The sequence below is a fragment of the Ursus arctos genome, unplaced genomic scaffold (assembly GCF_023065955.2).
Source record: "Ursus arctos isolate Adak ecotype North America unplaced genomic scaffold, UrsArc2.0 scaffold_33, whole genome shotgun sequence".
NCBI classification, from domain to species: domain Eukaryota; kingdom Metazoa; phylum Chordata; class Mammalia; order Carnivora; family Ursidae; genus Ursus; species Ursus arctos.
This window is the reverse complement of record NW_026623019.1, coordinates 4,055,180-4,075,353: the sequence shown is the minus strand read 5'-3', so window position 1 is coordinate 4,075,353 and position 20,174 is coordinate 4,055,180.

Below are 20,174 nucleotides of genomic sequence, written 5' to 3'. Positions count from 1 at the left end.
TTCAGGCTTTTGAGGTGTTTATCAAAACCCCAGAGCCACGAACTCCTCTTTGTTTCCATCATCACCCAACTCAACTTCTGTCTTAAGTTACAGATCTTTAAGGGCATACACCACGATTTCCTTAGTAATGACCTTGCGAGGCCAGCCCCAAATCCCATCCACAGTAAACCCCGGACTATAGATGTCGCAATTCCTTGTGGCAGTAAGCGTTCTTAGATGTGGACAACAGAATTTGACAATTTTTCTTAATAAAAGGAGGATTTATTAAAGGATACACTGAGCTCACAGAATCAGTGGCGGGGCTGAAGGGCTCTTCTTGGGAGATTAGTAGAAACCAAACAGCCCCTGAGTCAGGGCTGGAGTGGGTACGGAGGCAGAAGGATCATATTTGCCTTTTAGTGGGAGCCTGACACTCTCTTTATCTCTGCCCAGTCAGCACCAATCCGGGGCTATTTTTCATTTATTGAAAAAACTTGCGAGTGCACAGCCAAAGGAATTGACCTCAGGGTCTCGTAAAGATATCTGCATTCCCACATTAATTGTCACACTATTCACAACAGGGAAGACATGGAAACAACATAAAGGCCCATCAACGAAAGGGACAGATAAAGGTACGGGGTATGTGTATCACAGGATGCTATTCCGCCTTCACAGGAAGGAAATTCTGCCATTTGCAACAACATGGGTGAACTTGAAAGACATCCTGCTAAGTGAAATATGCCACACGCAGGGAGACAAATACTGCATGACCTCACTTGCATGAGGAATCTGAAATAGTCAGAAGCAGAGGGTGGAATGGTGGATGCCAGAGGCTGGGGGAGGGAGAACCAGGAGGATTTAGTCAAAGGTACAAGGTTCAGTGATGTCAGATGAACTGAGTCTAGAGGTCTGCTGTAGGGCATCGTGCCTATAATTAAAAACATTGTGCATTAAAAGTATTGTGCATTTACAAATTTGCTAAGGGGATGTATCTTATGTCAAGTGGGTTTTTTTCTAATTCTATTTATTTAATTTTTTATTTTTTTTATTATGTTCAGTTGGCCAATACAGAGTACATCATTACTTTTCCATGTAGTGTTCAAGGATTCATTAATTGTATATAACACCCAGTGCTCTTATCACAAAATAACAATAAAAAGTAAAGAGGGTGAGAGGGAAAAAAACAAAACAAAAAAAGCCTCGCCTAGCACGGAGTGTGGGCCACCCCCCCATCACCCCCCTCCCCACCCCGCAGGCAGACACACATACACCTGGAGGGGGAGGGAAGCTCGCTCATAGTAGCAGGCAGCACATTGCTTCTCAATAGAAGATCACATCCGGGAAATTTCCTCCAAGCCAGGAGGTAGGTGGGAACGGAACAGTCAAAAAAAATAACAAGCATGGCTTCCCAAAATTCATACACATTCTTATACACACTAAGAATTCCAGAAATTATAAGTGTTCACGATGAACACCGTACAGTTATCTTTCAAACAGTAAAGACTACGGCACTCCTGCTTCCTGCCCCAGTCCTAGCATCACTGGGCACCACCCAATTCTCTCCTCCAAGATGGTCACAGGTCCATCTCCACACTCTGAAACCCACAGAGTAACAGTGAGTTTAACCATCCCCAAAGAAGTCGGTATAAATGGTTTTACAAAGCAAGGTGAGGGGGCAGGGAAGATAGTTCTGGAGCCAGGAAGGAAATATGAGTCAGCACGTGCTTCGGCAAAGGTCCTGGCATCGTGAGGTGATGCCCTTCAGCCACTCCCTGCACCATGCTCACTTTGCTCTCAGGCCGCACTTTGCTCATTGCCTTCTTTACCTGGTGACCCCACCCGACCTTCATTTCTGAGAACACTGAGACCTTCATGGTCCGGCCAGTGCGGTATTGCTGCTGCTTCATTAATTTTGACAAGATACAGAATGTAAGGAGGCCAAGACACAGGATCCCTTGATATTTAGGGTGGATTCCTCCTGCCCATCCCATGACCCTTTTCCCCCCAACTTACCCAGTGATTTGCAGAGACTGGGATGCCAGGAAGCAGTCTCCGCCTCCCTGCAGTGGAACCACCGTTGTGCCTGCTGATGGACGCAGCCTTCTCGTGGGTCTGACAATTTCTAAATCCAGAGTCCCCAACTTAGTGGCAAGAAGAAAAGTGTTGGTGAGCAGGTTGTCACACGGTTCGTAAGTGAAAGCGAAAGCGGTTGCTAGTTCGAGTCATAACCGGGTCCTATAAAACAGTACGCGGGGGGGATCAGCCAGGATGCAAGCCTAAGCACTGACCGGTGCCGCTCAGCGGCCCCTGGACACGTCCCCCCTCCCATCCAGCCGGAGAGGCCACTGTCCGTGCGCGCTACGGTAGCCACTGGAGAACAGCTGCCATCACCACGACAAAATCCAGCTGCTCCTTTATCTTTACCCACTTGTTCCTGATGGCGTCCTGGGTTGGAGGACCCGGTGGGCTGAGTCCAAGGCTTCTGCCTCCTCCTAGCTGGCTTCCAGAAGCACCAAGAAGGTAGGCTGTGCCCCCTTCATCCATCGTAGCATGCACTCAGGACTCCAGCCTCTACCAGCTGATGGTGCAGCTGACATGCGCATTCCTGATTCCCAAACACTTCCCAGAAGCCCGTCGGGACCTCCGGGAGCTTCCGGCCATGCGCTCTCGATTTGTTTTTTAGTGCGGGCGACACAGACTCCGAGGGGCTCACGTGGTCCTTCCCGGCAGCACTGGAATTAAGATCACACCCTGAGAACATGTGAATACCACACATTCTGGTTATTCGGGTCATGTCGCAAAAGCAGAATCGTTACAGGGTTTTCTTCTATGACACTTGGCGGAGAAAAAGCGCCCGGAAGCCGCGCACGGCGTCTGCCCCTGAGCCAGCCCCTCCGGGATGGAGCGCGTCCTGGGGAAAAGCACCTGCAAAGCCAGACAGCCACTGGTAGGTATTTTAGGGATAGTACTCAAAATAGGGAAGACTAATCCTCCCGCATATTAGGTCAGGCGGAGTTTTCTTCGTAAGCTACTTTTTAAGTCGTTTTTATCCCCCTCAGAAGTAGTGGGACAGAACCATAGCACCTGTGAGCTGAATGGACTCTGGGCCAAGCCGGTAATGACACAGACGAAGGGCGCAACCCCCGAGGCCGGCTGCCCCGGAAGCTCAGTCTAGACCTGGTGCCCAGGCACCGTCTCAGGCCCGCACTAATCAAGTGCCCACCACTTGCCCAGCATCACATTTGATGTTACAGAGAAATAATAGTCACAGCTCCTGCCCTATTCTAGAAGGTATTATCATGACTTTATTAGTGAGAGTGCATTAAAACTGCATTTTCAAAACGGTTTTATTTATTTATATGAGAGAGAGAGCATGAGTAGAGGGAGAGGGAGAAGCAGAATCCCAGCTGAGCAGGGAGTCTGATGCAGAACTCGATCCCAGGACCCTGAGATCATCACTTGAGCCGAAGACAGATGCTTAATTGACTGAGCCACCCAGGTGCCCCTAAAACAGCATTTTAAAAGTAAATCTTCCCAAATGTGAATTTGAACATGTGAATGTTTTTGGTCTTATACACTCAATAATATCAACTATGAGGACCAAAGGGGTACAATTAAAGTAGGAAAAAAACAACCCTCTCCTTTCTCGGTAAAAATGTGTCTCAGAATAACTGGGCTTACAAAAGCTTGAAATACAAAGGCTGATGATGAAAAACATGTGATTGGGATAGCTCCAATTAGACACTTTCTAAAATATTTTTCTTTCTTCTGACTGAAGTATTTTAAGCTGCAGAGAAGCTCGTTAGCTGTAATGGGAATCATCGAGGGCTGATTCTTGAGAGAGAGCACAGAGCCAGCCTGCCGTCAGGCACGTGTGTGGGGGATGCTGTCCAGAGCCCCAAATCTGGCAGAAACCACACAGGGTGAAGCCAGTGTGTGAGGACACAGTGGGACGTGGGGGAAAGAACAGAAGATGGCTCTCAGGCAAGGTCTCGGGTCAGGGGCCGAATAGTCTTGGACTTGGCCCAGTCCCCAGTCCTGGGCAAACTTGGAAATGTCACCAAATCTCTTCAGAATCTCTCAGAAAATGTCTCACCGTGAAGGTTCAATTCTCCACCAGCTCTGCAGCTCTGTTTCCATCGCTGAATCCGTTTGCCACAATTTACTATGTAAACTTTTTATATTCTTCATTAAATCTCAGGAGCATTGGACTTGTCACTTATCTTGACATCAGAGCTCCACAAAATTGCTTAAATTAATGAAAAATTCCATATAGCATGATATGGTGTATCTTAAGAGACTGCTTTTCTGTCCTAACATTATTCATTGATTACTAGATTTATCTGCACATGGTTAACCTATCTCGAAAGTGAGCTAATATTATTCAGCAGAGTAATATTTGTAATACAGTGTGTCAAAAGTTACATTAAATTCTCCCTGAAATACAGTCTCCTTATAAAAATTGTGCCTCTCTTATTATGTTACCAATGATAAAATGCCTCAAAGTTGAAATGTCTTGAACAAGTGAGCATTCTCAAAAAAAAAAAAAAAGCCACACTTCTATATAGACTTTCTCTTATTTTAGCACATTATTTTTTAAATGTTTAGTTTTGAAATAATTAGAGATTGCCAGAAAGTTGCAAAAATAGGGCAAAGAGGTTCCATGTAATTTTCATCCAGTTTTCCCACTGGTTACATCTTACAAAACAATAGAATACTATCAAAACCAGGAAACTGAAGTCCGTACAATAAATGTGTGTCGTTTTAAGACATGTATACCCACCACCACGTCTGGGTACTTCTCCATCACCACAAAGATCTCCCAGCTGCCTCCCTTTCACAGTCACACACACCGCCTCCCCAGCCTACCCCCAACCACCATCCCTACAACCTGGCAACCACCTACCTGTCTCCTTTTCTGTCATTTTGTCATTTCAAGAATGCTATCTAAACGTACTCATACACTAAGATTAGCTTTTTTCATTCAGCATAATGTCTTTGAGCTGCGTCGGGGTGCCTGTGCGTAGCAGCAGCGGATCCCTTTGATTATGGAATAGTAGTCCACAGTACTGCTATACTACAGCTTGCTTAACCATTCACTTATTCTAGAAAATTTGCTTGATTCCAGGTTATGGCTATTACACATAAAGCTGCTATAACCAATCATGTGCAGATAGGTGCATGGACTTCAGTTTTAATTTCACTTGGGCAGATGCCCAGGAGTGCAATCACTGGCATAAACCCCACTTGGACATGGTGTATAATTCTTCTGATATATTGTCAAATTCTATTTGCTAATGTTTTGTTAAGGATTTGTACATCTATGTTTATGAGGGCTATTGATGTACAGTTTTCCTTTTTTGTACAGTCTGGGTTTTTTTTTAAAGATTTTATTTAAATTCCAGTTAGTTAACATGCAGTGTTATGTTAGTTTCAGGTGTACAATGTAGTGATTCAACACTTCCATGCAACACCTGGTGCTCATCACAAGGGTACTCCTTCTTCCCTATCCCCTGCTTCCCCCATCCCCCCACTCTCTACCCCCTGGTGACCATCAGTGTGTTCTCTGGAGTGAAGAGTCTGGTTTTCATATCAAGGTAATATTAGCTTTATAAGATGAATTGGGAGCTACTCCCTTTTAGAATTTCTGGAAGGCATTTTGTAGATCGGTGCTAATTCTTCCACAAACATTTGGTAGAATTCTCCAATGAAAACGTCTTGGCCTGGAGATTTTGCTTTTGGAGGTTTTTTAAAATTATGAATTAAATATCCTTAATAGGTTTTGGGCTATTCAAATGATGTGTTCCATATTGGATGAGATGTGATAATTTCTGGTTTATGTGGGGGGTATATTGTAGAATTGATCCATCTTCATTAAATTACCAAATGTATGTGGGCGGAATTGTTCACAGTATTTTCTTATTACCACTGTCATGTCTTCAGGGTCTGTACTGATGCCCTGTATTCCAGACACAGGTAATTTGAGATCTCTCTCTCTCTTTTTTCCTGCCAATTACTAGAAGATTTCTAATGTTACGGATCTTTTCACAGAATCAGCTTATTTCCATTGCTTTTCTCTATTTTTTTTCTTTTTTATTCATTTCTGCTCTTATTATTCCCTTCCTTCTGCTTGCTTTGATTTTGTTTTGCAACTATTCTTTTAGTGTCTTGATATGATAGTTTAGATTTTTTAATTTCAGACTTTTCTTCTTTTCTAATTATATGTGTTTTATAAAAATAAATTTCCTTCTCAACAAAGGCTTTACCTCTGTTCCACAGTTTGATATATTATATTTTTATTTTTATATAGATAAATGTATTTTATCATTTCCCTTGGAATTCCTCCTTAGAGGTGTACTGTTTATTTTCTAAGTGGAAATTTTCCTGTTACCTTTACTTTGTATTTCCAGTTTGATTCTATTTTGGTTGAAGAACACATTCTACATGATTTAAATTCTTCTAAATTTGTTGAGGTTAATTTTATTGCCTAGGTTATGGTCTGTCTTGGTTTATGTTCTGACAAGAGTGTCTTTTCTGCTCTTGACAGGTGGAGTAATCTATAGAATCAATCAAATCCTGATTGATTCATGGTGTTGTTGAATTACTCTGTATCCTTGCTGATTTTCTGTCTGGTTTTTCTATCAACTGTTGAAAGAAGGATGTTGAGGACTCCAACTATAACTGTTGATTCGTATATTTCTCCTTTCAGTTCTATCGGTTTTTGCTTCTTAGCTCTGTTGTTTGGTGCATATACAGTTAGGACTGTTACGTCTTTTTGGTAGAATTGACCCTTTTATCATTATATAATGTCCATCTCTGTTGAGGGCTTGAATAGAACAAGAGATGGAGGAAGGAGAAATTTACCCTTTTTTTCCTGTCTCATTGCTTAGGCTGGACATCTCATTTCATTTTCTCCTGCCCTTGGGCTGGGACTTGTACCAGCATCTCCCCTGGTTCTGAGGGGTTTGGACTTGGACTAAATTATATCACCAGCTTTCCTGAGCTTCCAGCTTGCAGACAACTAACTGTGGAACTTCACAGCCTCCAGAATCATGTAAGTCAATCCCTCATAATGAATTTCCTTTCATATATACGTATGTGAATTTAATCATATATATATACCCTATTGGTTTTATTTCTCTAGAGAAACTTGATTAGCACAGATTTTGGTATTGACAGTGGTTCTAGAGAAATGGAGTTAAAAGGATAAGTTTTCTGAGTTGTTTCTAGAGTTTCTGGAATTGGTTCTCTAGTCTGATTAGATTTTAAGATGTGAATGTATCTATTTCTAGTAGTAAAGAGAGCAGTGATAGTCCATGGTGTGAAATATTTATGGAGGTGTGCAAAATATCTGCACTGGATCCTCTTAATATTATGAAGAGCTAAAGGACTTTGTGTATAATACTTTTGAACATTTTTGGGAAACTAATGTATATGATTTTGGTTGATTGCTCCTAATGTCATTGGACAAGATGCCGAAAGAAAAGAATGAGCTTAGGGATTTGAATTTCCAGTTCAAGTGCCATATAAATGACCTAAGAGTGTCCCTGTGTGTCCTAAAGGAGACCATTACTTCCTGTTGCTACAGAGCACAGAACCTCATCATGCACCTGGCTGAATTACAATGCAAGTTGAACTCCCAGGCTTAAAAGGTGTCTACTGTTAAAGTGAGGGCATTGATTGGGAAACAGTGGGATCCTATAAGCTGGTATGGGGACTTGTGGGAAGATTGTGATGAAGCTGGGGGCATTAAGCCTCTATATTGTGGTGAGGCTCTTTTACCAGCAGTCTTGTCCTCCCCATGCCCAGCAGAAGTGACTCAGAGGAGGTGTGCCACACTCCAAAATAAGAACCTCAGTCTCATGATTGATATAGACACAGTCTGGAGGGACGTGTGTGGGAATGGGTACTAAGGATGTGAGATACCGGAAGAAGGAACTTTTTATTAAGGTTGGATCTGAACTTACGGGCAGACCTGTAAACAGAGCTTCTGCATTTAATGCTGCAGTCAGGGAATTAGAAAGGGCTCTAACTGGTTCATTGATTGACTGAAACATGGACCAAAAGGTGACCCACTACGAGTACATTGGAAGTGCTGGACATGCCTTGGTTTGATTTAAAGGGAGAAATTCAATTCTTAGAGAGATTGGATGTTAGGGTGGATTTGTCATGTGAGACCTACTCATCCAACCAGAGGGATCCAGGAGACATACTGTCCACCAATACTATGAGAAATGCATTTGTGAGGGGCGTTCTAGTATCCTTGAAGAGTTCTGTGATGGCTTTCTCTGGAGGTTTGCCCCCCCCTTGTGTGAATTGCAGTCACGGGATTGGGAAACCTAAATGCAGTGGAGTAATTGGGTCCTAGGTTGGAAGGGACCAAGTGGCAGCATTCAACCACCAAAGGCAGAGTGTGGCTACCTTAATGGACAGCAGAGGCAAAGAAGGAATCAGAATAGTCTGACCCAGGCAGACCTATAGCATTGGCTAATTGATGATGGTGTTTCTAGAAATGAATTGGATATAAAGCCTACTAAATTCTTGCGTGATTTGTATAAGCAGAAAAGTTTTAGATCAAGTGAACAAAAGTCCAAATTAAATCATAAAACAGAAAGTCACAGCTGCTCAATCAATTCCCAGACATGAGCCAGAAGCTCTTGAATGAAGGGAAGGCTGGGTCTTCCAATTTACTGATGAAAGTTTATATTGTTAATCCTTGTCCCAAAAGAGACCCATGGCCTTTTACCAGAGTAACCATGACTTGAGAAAAAGGATATGAGCAGAACTTTAAAGGACTACTGGACACTGGCTCTGAAGTGATACTATTTCAAGAAACCCCAAAACATCACAGTGGCCCAAAAGTCAGAATTAAGGCTTATGGAGGTCAGGTGATCAATTCTGTCTCACAGTGAGCCTCGTGGGTCCCTTAGTGGGTCCTGTGGTTATTTTCCCAGTTCTGGAATGTATATTTGGAATAGACATAATTTAGCAGCTGGCAGAATCCTTACATTTGTCCCCTGACCTGTGGAGTGATGGCTATGGCTGCAGAAGAGGCCAAGTGGGGGCCATTAGAGCCACTGCATCTACCTAGGAAACTAGAAAAGCAAGGGTACCACCACATTCCCAGAGGGACTGCAGGGATCAACGTACCCCTTGAGGACGTGAAGGATGCAGGGGGTGGTCGCTCCCACCACATTCTGTGTGGCTTGGAGAATGGCAGGGGATTATCGTATGTTTAACCAGATGGTGACTCCAAAGGCCGCTGCTGTGCCAGCTGTGGCTTCACAGCCTGAGCAATTTCCCATACCCTCTGGTACCCAGCAAGCAGCTATTGGTCTGGCCCATGTCTTTTTCTCCATCCCTGTCCATCAGGCCCACAGCAGATACAGCTCTTTCTCAGCTGGAAGGCCAGCCATGCCTCTTCCCTGTCCTGCCTCAGGGGTGTCGCAACTCTCCAGCCTAACTGAGTTCTCGGGGGCTTGACAGCCTTTCCCTTCCACAGGATATCACACTAGCCCATTATGTTGATGACATTCTGTTGACTGAACCTGGTGAGAAAGAAGCAGTAACTTACCACTCTAGATTTATGTGAGACATGTGTGTGTCGGAGGTGGGAAATAAATCGGACAAAATGCAGAGGTCTTTTACCTCAGGGAGATTTGTAGAGGTTCAGGGGTGTGGGGCATGATGAGAGATCCCTTCGAAGATGAAGGACAAGTTGTTCTATCTGACCCCTCCTGCAACCACGAAAGAGGTGTGATGCCTGTTGGCCCTCTTTGGATTTTGGAGGCTACGTGTTCCTCATTTGAGTGTGTGACTCCAGCCTTTTTGCCAAGCGACCCAAAAAGCTGCTAGTTTTGAGTGAGACCCAGAACAAGAGAAGGCTCAGCAATGGGTCCAGGCTGCCGTACAAGCTGCTCTGCCGCTTGGGCCATATGATGCTCCACTTGAGCCATATGGTGCTTGAAGGGCCCGTGGCAGAGAGGGTTGCTGTTTGGAGCCTTTTGCAAGCCCTTCTAGGTGAATCAAAGAACAGGCCTTAAGGATCTGGGGGCAAGGCCCTTTTATCATCCATAGGTAACTATTCTCCTTTTGAGAAACAGCTCTTTGTCTGCTACTGGGCCAAGACACTGAACACTTAACCGTGACTAAGTTACCAGGTGACCTCAACCGTCCATCATGAACTGAGTGTACCTTACCCACAAAGCCATGAAGTTGGGCTTGCACAGCAGCACCCCATCATCCAGTGGGAGTGACATCGGTATATGATCGGTACAGAGCAGGTCCTGAAGGCACACAGAAGTGACGTGAAGACATGACCCAAATACCCATGGTCCCCACTCCTGCTACACTGCTTTTTCTCTCTGTGTGCACCTAGGGCCTCTCAAGGAGTTCCCTATGATTAGTTGACAAAGGAAGAGAAGACCCAGTCCTGGTTTACAGATAGTTCTGCTTATTATACAGGTCCTACCCACTGCCCCAGCATGGTAGACCCTCTCTGGGACATCCCTGCATGACTGTGGTGAAGAGAAATCCTCCCAGTGGACAGAATTTCAGGCGGTTCACCTGGTTGAAGGATAAATTCTTGGAAGGAGAAATAACCAAACATGTGATTTCATACTGAATCATGGGCTGTGGCCAATGGTTTGGCTGCACGGTCAGGGACCTGAAAGGCACATGATTGGAAAATTGATCATAAGATAAAATGGGAAAGAAGTATATGGATAAACTTCTCTGAATGGGTCAAAAATGTGAAGATATTTGTGTTCCATGTGAATTCTCACCAAAAGATAACGTCATCAGAGGAGGATTTTAATATTCAAGTACATAAGATGATTTGTTCTATGGATACAAGTCAGACTCTTTCCCCAGCCACCCTTGTCATTGCCCAGTGAGCTTATCAACAGAGTGCTCATGGTGGCGTGATGGAGGTTATGCGTGTGCTCAGCAACATGAACTTCCATTCACCAGGGCCAACCTGGCTATGCTCACCACTGAGTGCCAAATCTGCCAGCAGCAGAGCCCAGCACTGTCTCCAGTATGGCCCATTCCCCAGGGTGGTAAGCCAGCTAGTTGGTAGCAGATTGATAACACTGGAAAGCTTCCATTACGGAGGGGGCAACATTTTGTCCTCCTGAAATAGACACTTGCTCAGGATACAGATTTGTCTTCCCCGCATGCAATGCTTCTGCCAAAACTACTATCTCTGGACTTACAGAGTGCCTTATCCATTGGCATGGTATTCCACACAGCATCGCTGCTGATCAGGAAACTCATGTCATAGCAGATGAAGTGTGGTAAGGGGCCCGCGGTTGTGGAATTCATGATCTTACCATGTTCGCCACCGTCCTGAAGCAACTAGTTCAATAGAACAATGAAATTTGAAGACTCAGTTGCAGAGCTGCCTGGGTGGCGATAACTTGCAGGCAAAGCTTGTCCTGGGCCAAGGTTCTCCAGGGAGCCATATGTGATCTGAATCCATGTCTGATATGTGGTGCTGTTTCTTCTATAGTTCATAAGTGCAGGAATCAAGGGGTCGAAATGGAAGTAGTACCATAATTACCCCTCGTGAGCCCTTAGAAAACTTTTGCTTCTTCCTATGACCTTATGCTCTCCTGGTCTTAGTTCCAAAAGGATGAATGCTTCCACTGGGAGACACAACGATTCCATTTAAGTGTGAGTTAAGACTGCCATTCAGCCTCATGCCTCTGAATCAACAGGCAAAAAAAGAGATTTTATTTTTATTGATTCTACCAAGGGAACTACTTGCAGACTACCAATTCCACAGTGAAGGTGAGGAAGAGTGTATCTGGAATACAGGAGGTTCCTTAAGGCAGCCCTTGTATGGCCTAATGCTCTGGGATTAAGTTCAATAGAAAACGTAAAACAACCCAATCGAGGGGAACTAACCATGACCCAGGCCATTCAGGAATGAAGACTTGGGTCACCCCACCAGGTGAAGAAGCATGACCAGATCATGACCTGCTGAGGCGCCTGCTCAAGATAAAGGGAATATAAAATGGGTAGGGGAAGAAGGTACAAATACCAGCTATAATCACAGGACCAGTTACAGAAATGAGGACGATAATTGTCTAGAGTATTTACTCCTTTTATGTTATGAATTTGTGTGTGTTTATGTATGGGTTTTTTTTATTCTCATTATCACATAACGTTAAGATGTATTGATTTTATATCCCAGTACATAAGCATTATTGGTTTTACATTAAGTTATATTACTCAAAGACTTTACCTCCTCTTCTGAGGATGGGGTTAAGTACATTTTCTGTTGAATGTAAGATTGTTGTATCACATTAGAATCAGATAGGATTAGGACCTTATTATTGTCTTTATTGAAGGTTAAGTATGGTTTAAGGAGATTCATATGAGTGTCATGTTGACACGGGTTTGTTATTTGTGATGGTTAACTTTATATGTCAACCTGACTGGCCATGCAGTGTCCAGATTAAACATTATTTCTGGGTGTATCTGTGAGGGTGTTCCAGATGAAATTAGTATTGAAATTGGTGGATTCAAGAAATAGATTGCTCTCCCCAAAGTGGGTGGGCATCACCTAATCTCTTGAGGGCCTGAATAGAATAAGAGGCAGAGGAAGGAGGAATTTGCCCCTGCTTTTCACTGTCGAGCTGGGACATCTCATCACATCTTCTCCTGATCCTCCGACTAGAATCTACTTCACTGGTTCTTCTCGTTCCCGAGTCCTAGGGGTGGGACTGAGTTACCCCAACTTTCTTGGGTCTCCAGCTTGCAGACAGCAGATTGTGGGACTTCTCAGCCCCCATTATTGTGAGTCAATTCCCCCCTATACACACACACACACACACACACACACACACACACACCATGCAAGTTCTTTTTTTCTGGAGACCCCTGACTAAAACAACATGTATCCACCGTCATAATATCATACAGAATAATTTCTGCTCCAAAATCCCCTGTGCACCACCTGCTCATCCCTCTCTCCTCCCAAACCTCGGACAACCATTGATCTTTTTACTGTCTCTATAGTTTTTCCTTCCAAAGTATCATAGAGTTGGAATCACACAGTATGTAGCCCTTTTAGGTTGTCTTCTTTCACTTAGGAATATGCATTTAAAGTTCTTCCATGCCTTTTCATGGCTGGATAGTTCATTTCTTTTTATCAGTAAATAATATTCTATTCCATGGGCATTAGCACAGTTCATTGGTCCATCCACTTAGGAAGGACATGTTGGTTGCTTCCAATTTTTGGAAATTGTGAATAAAAGTTCTACAAATATTCATGTGTAGGCTTTTGTATGAGTGTTCAACTCATTTGAGTATATACCACAAAGTCTGATTGACAGATTGCATGTTAAGTGTATATTTAGTTGTTCAAGAAACTGCCAAGCTGTCTTCCCAAGTGGCTGTACCATTTTGCATGCCTTCCAGGAGTAATTAGAGTTCCTGTAGCTCCGTATCCTCACCGACATTTGGTGGTGTCGTCATTCTGGATTTTGGCCGTTGTGATGGGTACATTGTGGTATTTTATTGTTTGAATTCATAATTCCCTAATGATGTATGATATTGAGCATCTTTGCATATGCTAATGTGACATGTTTCTATCTTCTTTGTTGGTGTGTCTACTAAGTCTTTTTGCCCATTTTTAAATCAGGTTGTTCAATTTTTTTAGTGTTGAGTCTTAAGTGTTCTTTGTATACTTTCATAGGAGTCTTTGATAAGATGTGTCCTTTACAAATATTTTCTCCCTATCTATGGTCTGTCTCCTCATTCTCTTGGTATTCATTTCTTTTCTAAGTTTCTAAAATTTTTATTTGTGAGTTTCTTTGGGATAATATCTCTTGCTTTTTGTTCAATTTCACTAATTTTTTTCTGTTATATCTGATCTGCAGTTAATCTCATCCGGTGTACTTTTTATCTGAGCTATTTTAATTTTGATCTCTAGAAATTTGATTTGCATCTTTTTTATACCTTCCTTGCCTCTACTTCACATGTTCAGCCCTTCCTGTAGCTTCTCAAAAATATGGAATATAGTTATAATATCTGTTTTAATTTCCTTGTGTACCATTGCTTTAATTTCTCCATTTCTGGATCAGTTTTAATGGATGGTTATTTTTCCTTCTCATTGTGGTTCGGTTGTCCTGCTTCTTGGCCTGCCTAATAATGTCTAATGGATTCCAGTCATTGTAATTTTTACTTTTCTGGTGCTGAATATTCTAGTATTTCTATAAACGTTCCTGAATTTGGTTCTGGGATGTAGTGAAATTACTTGAAAATAATTTTGTCCTTTTGGGTCTTTTTTTAAAGCTTTTTTAGATGGGGTCCAACCAACGTGTAGTTTACATTAATGTGTTCCCCACTTTTTAGGACTGAGTACTATTCTGAGTTTCTCATGTATTGAGGGTTTCCCATTCTGGCTGGAGAGACCAAGCATTTTTCTCTGCCCTGTGTGAGTCCCAGGGATTTTTTTTTTTTTTAATTTGAGGGAGAGGGAGAATGCATGAACGGGGGGGGGGGGGGGCAGAGGGAGAGGGAAAGAGAATTCCAAGCAGACTCCGCACTGAGCATGGAGCCTTACACAGGACTCCATCTCAGGACCCTGAGATCATGATCTGAGCCAAAACCAAAAGTCAGATGCTCAGCAGACTGAGCCACCCAGGTGCCCCCCTTCTGATACTTTGGGGTGGTTCTTCCCCGTGCCTTGGGAAGTGTTCTTACATGAGTATGCTCATGATTTGTGCTCATAAATTTCCATAACCCAGTTTCCACTCACCTATGCTGCTTCCCATGCCCTCACTTACTCTGCCACATTCACAGTGGGGCTTGTCCAATTTCTAGAACAAGCCTGGCTCTTGGCATGAAGATTTTATTTCTTCTACCTACAATGTGCTTCCTCAGCCTGGCTTGACTAGCTCCAACTGGCATTCAGCGCTGAGCTCCAATATTGCCTTTTCTTATGCAAATGTGATTCTCTCATTTTCTCTCAAATGCTGTTTCTTACCTTCGAATCGTTTTGTGATTTAAAATAACCAGTTTGTGTATTTTGTGGTTTTTTGAAAATGTGCTTTCCTAAACTGTCTCACCCAGTAGTTGATAATCGCAAGGGGACAGGAGCTCTAATCTTTTTGCTCACCACTAGATCCCTTGTGTTTTGGTTGACAGAACACTTGGTTAATATCTGTTCAAATGTGGATCTCCGGCTTGATCACTGATTAGAAGTCTGCATCTATCAATTATTGCAGCAATGTATGCCTTCTATTGTATGATTTATAATACCAACATATTTATGGTTTATAGATATGTAATACCTGCTGTGTGTTTATTTCTCATTTTCTGCAAGCTGATCTCCTAGGATCTGTGATCAGAAATGATATTTAAGTCAAAGTCCAACTTTATATGTTAGATTCTTTAGGTTTTCCATTCATCAGTTTTTGAGTTTTTAATGACATGGAAATAAATTTGGTAGAGGCAGAACTACATTTTTCCCAAAGATATTCTGATATTAAACACTAATAATACCTTTTTCCATTTTTTCTGATTCTGAAAAAAAAGTCCCAGCTGTGCAAGTCTTAATAAAAAAAATTTCCAAATCTTGAATCACTAGATTGTACACCTGAAACTAATAGAACACCATACATTAACTTAACTGGATTTAAAATAAACACTTTAAAAAAAAATCTTCCAAATCAATGAAAAACAAACGTGCAATTGAAATTCTAAAATTTAAGAAGATATTTGTTAATTATATTATTTCTCTGAACAAAATATCTTCTTATCATTATATCTATTTAATTTTGTCTATGAATGTATACTAGTAATTGGCTTTTTATAGGCATCTGAGAAATCACATTGGCTTAAAATATCTATTATTCCTATTATTAAAATTTAACTGCAAATAGGTTAGGAGAATATGGATGTAACATAGACATATAACACAATTTAATTCGTGGGAAAATATTTTGCAAATAGTAAGCCACTTGTATCAACTCTCTCCTAACTCTGGGATCCAATTCTTTTTTTTTCCTAAAGAAAGAGGGAAAATCCTTAAAACAAAAATCTATTAATTTTTTATCACAACGGTGAAGAACACAATTTCAGAATTATTTTGACTTTGGGGATTGCTCTTCTTTAGGCGACTATGATGCCTTTTATTGGTTTTACTGGTATGAAGAGACGTGGAATTACTCATCAGAACGTCCTGCACTCGAATGAGAAAGGCAGCAGTGACATCTGTCTGCAGTGTGGACTGCTCGTCTGGCAGGAGGCACAGCTCACAGATCCTGACGGAAGCATTTTGGTCCCATCAAGACATAAAAACTTAGATGCAATCTTGATTCCAGGAAGGAAGGGAGATTATAGAGGAAATTGGGCTGAGTGAATCCTTTTTCCTCCCTCAAGGGGGATAAATGTGTTGATTCCAAACATGTGTAAAAACAAGTAAGCAAACCCTTCCTATTTACCAACTCAAACTAGATGGGCTTCAAGTGCTCATGGAAAAGTTCTGATTTTGTGATCATTTGGGACCTTAATCTAAAGACATGCTTCTCTTTTCAAAGCAAGCTCTTCAGGAAGCCACGTTTTATGCCAAATTCTCTGCCAGGTCTCGGAACCCATTTTCTATAGCTCGATAACAATGAACCTGTAAAATCTTGAGCTGGTTTATGTGACTAGTTAGTATGATGTGACATTTTTCCAAGTTTATTTATAGTTTCAAGAGTTTGACCTGTCTCCTTTAGAAGTCTGTGAGGATGGGGCACCTGGGTGGCTCAGAGGGTTAAGCATCTGCCTTCGGCTCAGGGCACGATCTTGGGGTCCTGGCATCGATCCCCCCATCGAGCCCCTCATGGGGCTCCCTGCTTAGTGGGGAGTCTGCTTTTCCCTCTCCCTCTGCCTTACCCCACTCTCCACCCCCTGTCCCCTGCTTGTGCTCTCTCTCTCTCTCTCAAATACATAAATAAAATCTTAAAAAGAAAAATTCTATAAGGACTTTGAGAGGGACTCCATGCAAGTCTTTCCCACACATTTCTGTGAGTATGTTTTGTTTGGCTAGGCCAGCACCACTACGCCACAGACCCCCTTCCTTCTCCTAACATGGGTCTAGAGTCACCAGTTGATGCCACCTGTCTGGCCTTTGAAGTCATCTGAGTGTGCAAATGAGACTTGCTTCAATCCCTTACGTGACAGAGGAAGAACTTAAAGCCCGAGTATGTCAGAGATCTGCCTGAGGTGACAGGCCTGCTTTGCGAGACTTTCACGGGTGTATTAGTTTCTCACAGTGGCTATTAACAAATGCATAAACTTTGTGCTTTAAAGCGTGCGAAACAGTTTTGGAGTTCAGACATCTGAAGAGAGTCTTCTGAAGTGAGATCAGGGGTTGGTGAGACTGCTTTCCTTCAAGAGGCTCCAGGGGAGAAACTACCATCTTCCTTTTCCAGCTCCTGGAGGACGCCCACATGGCTTGGCTCATGGCCACATCCTCCACTTTCGAAGCACATTGCTCCAACCCCTGCTTCTGGGGTCACACCTCCTCCCTCTCTCTCTGACGTCTGTTCTGTCCTAGGAGGACCCCGGTGATCACACTGGCTACTCCAGGATCATCTCAAAACCCTTAATGTACAAAGTCCTTTTTGCCCACGTGGGGTAACATAGACTCAGGTTCTGGGGATTAGGACGTGGGCATCTTTGGGGCCATTATTCTCAACAGAATGGGCATATTGTCAACAGAATGGGCATATTTGCATCGTGGACTATTTCCTCCATCATGAAGTATTAAAAGTTGTATCGTATGACTGCATTAGTATAAAGACAAATTTAATTCAGCCCCAATTTTTAATATATTCATTATCATTATATTTATTTTTTTTCTCATAATTTTAGAAGAAATTAAAGTTAAGCCTTTTTGTCAGCCTGCTGTACCTCAGGGATAAGTAGGTCCCAGATGAAAAAGCTAAAAATGCAACTTGAGTGTTTCGTCTTCCATTTCCTTCCTCTTTACACTAAGTTTCCTAGGTCTGGCTTGGAATTTCAGATGGAACTGTGCTGTTTCTTGCAAGGTTCTTTGGAATGTGCTACCACGAATGGATTTCTTCAACTTGATGAAGAGTTGACTTGGTAATGTGATGTTTTGGCTGATGCCTGCTGTCATTGAGGCTGTCCTTAGACAAAATCCAGCAGCCACCCACTCAGGGAAGACAGTCGTCACACCCACACAGGTCTTTCCTCACCAGAAAACACTTTCCCGGAGAGGTGTGCTAATCCATTTCCCGCCTCCCACGCTCTTCTACACATTCCGGTTTATGCCAAGACCCAGGAGGAAATTAAATTTTCCTCTCAAATTAGATTTTACCTTCTCCAAATTGCTGGCACTTTCTCTGGCACACGGTGTGAGCCAGGAATCTGACAGTTTATTACATGACTCTGTGGCGATCAATGGTGACACACTCCCCCAGCTAAGGAACGATGATGAGATGGCCCCAGGCCTCCAGCTACGGTGGGTTTCCTGAGTTCCCTGATTTAAGAACCAGCCTCCAAGGGGATGAGCTATACTCCCCATGGCAGAAGTCTTTTCTTCCTCATCTACACACTGGGGTACAGTTTTCTTTATCTTGTCTTGACCCAGTTTTGAGGCTCCAACTAGAGGTCAATCAGTTACTCTTCTTGAGCAGTTGGTTAGCTCCACACGCAGCCATTTCCCTTGGGTGGTGGGCTGTCATGCTCCAGCCCACTGGCCCCCACGCCAGGCCAGGTACCAGGCAACTCAGGACAGCCTTTCTGCCCTACACCATACTCACATGGCTCAAACTAGCCAATCCTAAGCCTGCCTACCCTGCCTCGTCTGTTCCCCTCCCACAGAAACCACAATAAAGGTCCTTGTCGACATTCTCCCCTCATCCCCTCTGCCTCTCCACCTCAGTCTTGTGACTCCCATGTGGCCCTCTGGTGGGGACCTGTGAGTATAATAAACTCTCTCTTCAATGGAAGTCATCTCCTTATCTGTTGGCCTTACTATTAAGACTCATACATGTCTCCACATCAAATACGCATTGAAATAATGAGAGTTTTCACAATCCAAAGGCTTGTATATATGAGTCCATGCATTTAACAATGGAATTCGTGAGTTGAAAGAGTGAAACCTGAGTATGCATAGTAAACCATTTGGAGTGCAAACACGAATGAAGGTATATTTAAAGAAAGAACTAATAAACAAGATCTGATGTATAATCACCTTATAGGGAGGCAGACAAATGCTCACTTTACTGAATATTAATCACATGTAAAGAATTTTGTAAGGACTGTCTTATTTAATCCTCCCCACGAACACATAAATCGAGAGTTGTTATCTCCTTATTGGGGATTTAGAAATGGAGGCTTGAGAAACGTAACTAATTTCTTACAGTCGCACAGTAAGTCAGTCCTATAGCCAGATCTTTAGCAAGTCTGAGTTGCCACCACCGTTACAGAATGCAACATTATACGTCTAGGCTTCTGCAAACATTTTTGCAAAACAGGAGTTGGGAAAGGAAGCCAAAATTCACAGTCACAAGTTGAACATGGGGGAAAAAAATCCTTAAAAAGATGCCAAGGTTGGAAACTCATCTAAAGAGAGAAGAAGTTGTAAAGTGTGTTGGATTTGGTAGGAACAAAAGTGGTCTCCATACCCTCACAGAAAAGTCAAGGGCGCTGGTCCCTTTGAAGTGTGTTTACTTTATCTGTGAATGAGAAAAGCCTCTGAAATGTAAGGCCAAGGGTAGGGAACCACTGTTACAAGATGCCTAGTTTTCTGTCTTGTCCTGCCAGTTTCATCCAATTCAGGCTTTGACCTTGTCATTTCCATCCTAAGGACACTGTAAATAAAATGTGCGATTGTCATGATCTCGACTGATTCTTTTCCATTAAAACTATGGTCTAGAGCCTACTAATTCTTTGATCGAAGGCTTTGCAGCACAGGTAAAATACTTTGAAATTTTTACGTCATTATTTATAGTCCACTAATTTCAGTTCTTTTTTCTCTTAATTTTATAGAAGTAATAGCTTTATCAGTCCTGCCCTGTGCAATATCACATACTGGTTTACTAAGTCTAGTTTTTGTCATGGTACCTTTCTTTTGACGTATATGGTCATTAGTTTGATCAATCGGTTAACAATTATCCAAAGTCTTAAAGGTTTAAGATTTGTCAGTTTTTACCCAGTAAACTGTT